We start from the raw sequence: 6,424 nt of genomic DNA on the forward strand, positions 1-6,424 counted from the left end.
CGTCCCGTGATTCTTACGGCCGCAATAATGGGACAAAACCAAACCACTGATTTCAATAGGATTTCAGTGGTTTCATTTTCACTAGCTCTTCGGCGTGGAGTTTGAAAAGCCGGCAAAGGGGAAGAAATTTCCCTTGTTCAGGTGCAGTTATGCTCCGTGTCAGCAACTGTGGTTGCACCTACGGCTGTCTGAACCTGCCATAGGTCAGATACAGAATTCTGGACACAGCTTAAATGGGTTTTCTAGCTGTTGATAGGTTACAAATGGCTGATCAGCAGGAGTCTGCTGCACTGTTTGCGTGTATGGAGCAGGAATCGGACAGCTCCGCGCGTTGTGCAGTGGCCCAGCGTGGTATTGCAGAGAGTTCTTTTCACTTTATGGGAGCTGTGCCTGTAGTATCATGCTGGGGACGATGTAGGGAGCGGCCTGTTTTCTGCTCTGTACAGCAACAGCCTAGTGAACAGCTGATCAGCTATTAATGACCTGCGCTGCGGATAGGTCCCCAATAATTAAAAGCTGTGAACTTCCTTAAAACTATTTAGTAAATCAGAAGTAAGAGCTGAGGTCAGAGGTTGGTAACACCACATTAGTTTATTTACTTGGTTGGTGATGATGATTTATTTACTTGGTGATTTTGCCATTTTTCTAGTTTGTTGCGATAGTCAAGAGTAATAACAGGAAGTGAAGCTGTACTGGCTGTCACCTTCTTAAAGAATCATCAGAATAATGAACTATTGTATCAAGTTTTCATGTTAAAGGTATTCTGTCATCCGATTCATTCTGCTTCAACAACGGGCAGCATGAACCCTGGACAGGGATGCCCGTTGCCTCCTTGGGTGTGTTCTGAAATGCAGTAGCATTTCGGAATAACATGCCCTTGGAGGCGAGCGGCATCCTTGTACCGGGTTTATTCTGCTGGCTCTGGTTCGAGCAGCATGAATCTGATGACCGTGTTCAATGGAACGCAACAAGAATATTCTTGTGTTCCGAATTCAAAGGATTAAGTTACGAGCTGCTTGCAGAATGATTGGTCACACAGCATTTTTGTAATACTAACTTTCTACTTTATTTTGTGAGCAGACAGCAATATTTATAGGTTTTAGACATAAATATGCATAGCCTACTAGAATTAATTTGTTATTGGTTTATTAAAACTCCGCATAAGTAGTGACATCAATCTATAGGCAGGACCTTCTCCCAGGTCACACCCTGCCTGTAAGTTAGCTGGTTAGTCTTGAATTAACTTGTTTAATATAAATAAATATATATATATATTTTAAACTTGTCATTGGCAGTATTTAGCAATAGTTGGTCAGTTAAGGCCTACATGAAGGATGTTAATTTCATATGCGTTCTATGAAAATACATTGTCTATGCGTTTATATAGGGTGTGTATGTACTAGGTGATATACCCGTGCATTGCACAGTGCTGTAAGTGCAGGGATTTGTTATTGAAAATTGGGCTTTCAAAGTAATTTTCTTCTACATGATGGATGTTACTACGCCATTTTGCAGTGGTTCCAAATCATTTGTCAAAGATTTGATTATGAGACGCTGCACAATTGGCACATCATCCTTGCATGCAATCATCTTCAGTAATATTTCTTCTAGCTGAAATGTTCATTAATTTCATTAGTTGCTGCATTAGTCCCACCAGTGGACACTGTTGGCGATGTTGCTGACATGCGAAAAGTTTGTTTTCGTGGTATATCATAGGCAGCAGACTGCTTTTGTTTAACCTAATATGATTTTGTGAACGTTTTCATGATGCTACAAATCTGCAAACCAAAAAAGAGAGTGCTCAATTGAGCAAGGCGTGCAATTTTCTTACAGCTACAATGTGGGTGTCTAATGCAGTGCTTTTGGGTAAGTGTTTAGTTTTACCCTCTAGTGCATATATAAAAAGATTTTTATTACCCACCCTAGACCATGTAATGTACAGTTGACCATGCAAAAAACATGGGCTCTCCAAATTAATACTGGCTACTTTAAGTGATTTGGCCTTGTGATTTGTTTATAGTCATTGCGAATGCAAGTCGGACCGAAAATTGTAGGTGTTTAAAATCAAAAGCCGTATCGCTTGTCAGCAATGGGATCCGTGGAAAGAAAGCATTTTGTTCTTTTGGAGTTTTCTGTAATAATTGTTGTTTCAGTAACATTGGACATGAGATTCTTGACACATACCCTTGTAATGTTTCACAATTTTGGGTAAAGGTTAGTAAGCAACATTATCGGGGCTCCTATCTTCAAGATAAGTTTATGTTGGGGAATTTCAGGGGGCTCCAAAGAATTGAGGAACTCAGTGAACAGGCTGTAACATATCCCACAGTCTATAACTGAGTCAATCCACATATATGTAGTCATGGAACCGGGAGGTCTCTCTTGGATTTTGAAGGTTTATCGTGCTGACACTATCACTTTACTCGTCCAACCTATTGGGGGTACACCGCTCTAGACTATGAGATATAGTTACTGGTCACTAAGAGGCTCAGTCTCTATCGATGGCGGTCTCCAATTTGGCTATAGCTTTCTTTGCTATTTTGGAGAGTTTGGATGTCGGGGCCTCCTAGCTGGGGGTAAGGGAGAGTCTGAAAGAGGGAGTTCTGTGTCACAAAACGTTCCTCGTGGTAGGCCTTTAGGATCCAGGCAGTCATCTGTTGCGCCTGTATTCTCAGATCGGTTGCCGCCGTCTTGCGCCCAGGCGGAGTTTTGTTATTGCTCTCGGTGTTTTAGTTAGTCACAGGGTGAGCCTTTTGATTCAGCTTCAGTCTGACATTGATGACTAGCAAACTTCTAAACTCTCCTCAATGGTTGAAAGCCTTATTACAGCGGTTACTGATACCTTACAGGTCACTGACCAGCCTCTGACGACTCCTGCGGCGTCCGTGTCCTTCCGACGCCTTAGACTTACCCCTAAGTTTTTTCCTATGCATGAGTATTTTGAGGATGTGATCTCCAGCAAATGGAGTAAGCCAGATAAGCTCTTTGTTAAGCATAACGGGTTGGATCTCTTGTATCCATTTTCTGAAGAATTGGTGAAATGCTGGTCGGTTTCCCCTGTTGTGGATCCTCTGGTGTCATGGTTATCAAGACACACTACGCTGCCCACGGCAGAGTCCTAATCCTTACAGGATGTACGGGACAGAAAAATCGTACAGACAGCTAAGTCCAGCTTTGAAGCGGCAGGAGTGGCCTTGAGACTAGTGTACGCCACCACCTGGGTCAGTAAGGCCATTTTAGTGTGCTGCGCAGCTGCAGAAAGCTATCTTAGCTGATTGCGCTCAGGATCAATTATTGGAGCTGGCTCAGCAGGTTGATCATGCTGGGAGCTATGTCTGCGAAGCATCCCTTAATGCGGCCAGGCTCATACCTTGGGCATCTGCCTTGTTCGTGATCATATGGCGCATTCTATGGTTGAAGGTCTGGGAAGCCGATTCTATCGCTAAGAAATGTCTTGCGTGCCTCCCCTTTGGGAGCTTTAGGCTTTTCGGCTCTTGGCTAGACAAAATCCTTTCTGATGCCTTGGGGGAGGGAGTAGTTCCCATGTTCCTCAGTGTAGGGCTAGATTTATTGGTTCCAGACAAGACAAAGAATTTTCTTTTTCGCCCCCTTAACCCCTCAGGTGACATTGCAGGACCAGTGACTAGATCTCTCCTTCAAACCAAGACCGGCATGGCATTCTGCCAAAATTTCAAAATGAGCGGCAGCCCCTGATAAAAGCTCCTACTTGGGAGTCCAACCAGCAGAGTCTTCAGGTCACATTGGACAGGTTTGGATGGGTCTTCAATTTTCCCAAGTTGTCCCTCATCCCAGCCCAGTGCATACTTTTTCAAGGTCTACTATTTGATATGACCCATGCCAGGGTCTCTCTGCTGCCGGAGAAATTGTGTTGCCTCCAGGAATTAGATGGGCTCTCTACGGATGTGAGACAACGTATCTATTCACCACTGCATGTGAGTGCTGGGACTCATGGTTTCAGCCTTCGAGGTGATTCAGTACAGGCATTTTTTTTCATACCTGATTCCTTCAATGGGCCATCCTCTCACTGTGGAATGGTTTTGTGGGGTCTCTAGAACGGAGGATCTCAGTACCTCATACTCTCCAGTGGTGGCTGAATTTTCAAGTTCCCTGAGGATGCCCCCTGGGACCCCTCCAGTGGCAAGTGCTTACTACAGATGCTAGCCTGACTGCCTTGGTGGGAACCTCTCAGAGTTTCAGCATACAAGGGCGTCTGGACCTCCCAGGCATCCAGGTTGCCCATCAACATACTGGAACGTCGAGCCATCTTCCTCCTTCAGCACTTTGCACGTCAGTTGAGAGGTCTTCCAGTATGGGTCCAGACCAACAACACGACTGCAGTTGTGTGTATATATAAACCACTACGGTGGGACCCAGGGTGAGAGCCATGGTGCAAGTGGCAAAAATTCTATTCTTGGCCGAGGAATATCCATTGGCTCTCTCGGCAATACATATTTCCAGGGTAGACAACTGGGTGGCTGACTACCTCAGCAGGCTTCTCCAGGGGAGTGGGAACTGCATACCGAAGTATTTCAGTTAATTTGGCGAAGGTGGGCAGGGTGAACATGGATCTGATGGCCTCCAGATTCAACCACAGCTTGCCGGCATTTGTGACCCAATACCGCGATACCTTGGCTTGTGCAGTAGACACTCTCGTAATTTTGTGGGAGGGATTCCAGTTTCCATGCATGTTCCCTCCGTTCTCTCTGATTAAGAAAATCAGGCGGGAGTGCCTTGAAGTCATCCTCGTGGCTCCAGATTGGCCACGCAGAGCTCGTCAACCTCCTAGTCGACGCTCCATAGCGCCTTCCAGTCCGAACTCTCAGGGACTCCTCTGCCACCCCAATTTGTCCACACTCCATTTAACGGCATAGCTGTTGATGCCGCGGTCTTAAGATCTCATGGCTTTAGAGAGTTTGTCATTCAAACTATGATAAAGGCTAGAAACCTCTCATCCAAGGTCTATTATTGGGTATGGAAGAGCTTCTTCCTCTGGTGCGGTCAACAAAATTCTCCCCATATGCATTTCTCTTTGCCTTGGGCCCTTTCCTTTTTGCAGAGTGGTCTGGACTCGGGGCTGGGCTTTTTTTTAGCGTTGTCTGGCCTAAAGGTTGATGGTCTGCACCTTCTTACAAAGTGTTGCTCATGCCTTTCCTCCCTATTGTTCCCCAGTGCGGCCTTGAGACCTAAACTTTGTACTGATGGCATTACAATCTCACCCCTTTGAACCACTGAAGGAGGTTCCTATGCATCATTTGACGTTGAATGTTGCCTTCTTGGTGGCCATTACTCCCATTCGCATGGTGGTATCTGAGTTGCCAGCTCTTTTGGCGAAACCGTCCCCCATCCTGTTCCATCATTTCTTCCTAGAGTGGTATTAGCCTCCCACCTTAATGAGGAAATTGTCCTTCCCTCTTTTCGCCCTGCCACCGATCATCTGAGGTTTTGCACCCCCCCCCCCCCCCCCCCACTGGCTGGACCCGGGACGGGCTTTTAAGATCTATCTCTCGCAGATGGCCTCTATTAAGCATTGAGATTTTCTTTTTGTCATCCCCGAGGGTCTGAGACATGGACTTTCTGCCTCCAAGATAGTTATCTCTCCCTGGATTTGTTTGTCCGTCTCTGAAGTCTATCGTGTTTGGCTCGAGCAGTGGGGGCATCATGGGCTTTTCAAAATGGGGCTTCTGCTAGGTCGATACATTAGCAGATGCCATTCTAGGGCATGGAGTTCTGCAGACTGCTATTAGCTGATCGCATGCGTCCTCGAGCTCCCACTTTGAATGACACATTGTCTATTTCTCATCTCATCTATTGGGAGACACAGCACCCACCCAATTTGGGTACTTTGTTTTTCTGTTGACCTTCCTTGTTCAAGGTTCTCTCTTGTTGTCATACATAGTACTAACCTGAGCGGATTTATTCTCTTATATTTTTATCGGCTGTATGAGTGTCAGTATAATTTCAAGTGAATTTGAAGGAAAGCGGAAAGATTTTTAAAAAAAGCGCCATTCAAAGTGGCATTTCCTCTGTCTGTTATTATCAATTTCCTTTGTACATACATTGTTTTTTTGTGTGTACCGCATACTGGTTGTTCCTACTGCTTGGTACAAAACTGGTTAGCTCAGTGTCGGCAAGAGGGATATAGCGAGTAGGTGGGGCTAACGCTTCCGTGTTTAGTGCTGTCTCCTAATGACCAGTAGCTATATCCCATGGTCTAGAGCTGTGTCCCCCAATGGACGAGGTGAGAAATAGACTTTACAGTGAGTACCAAGGTTTACTTTTTAAGCACAAGGATGGCTGTCAGGGAATAGGCTGTCAATCTTTTCCACTACCTATCGACAACACCATTACGCAAAAATCTTCTGGGAAGGAAATGAGGCCAGTTGCGAGTTCAATAGGGAGCCTG

Source organism: Eleutherodactylus coqui, chromosome 2, assembly GCF_035609145.1.
Source record: "Eleutherodactylus coqui strain aEleCoq1 chromosome 2, aEleCoq1.hap1, whole genome shotgun sequence".
NCBI lineage: Eukaryota > Metazoa > Chordata > Amphibia > Anura > Eleutherodactylidae > Eleutherodactylus > Eleutherodactylus coqui.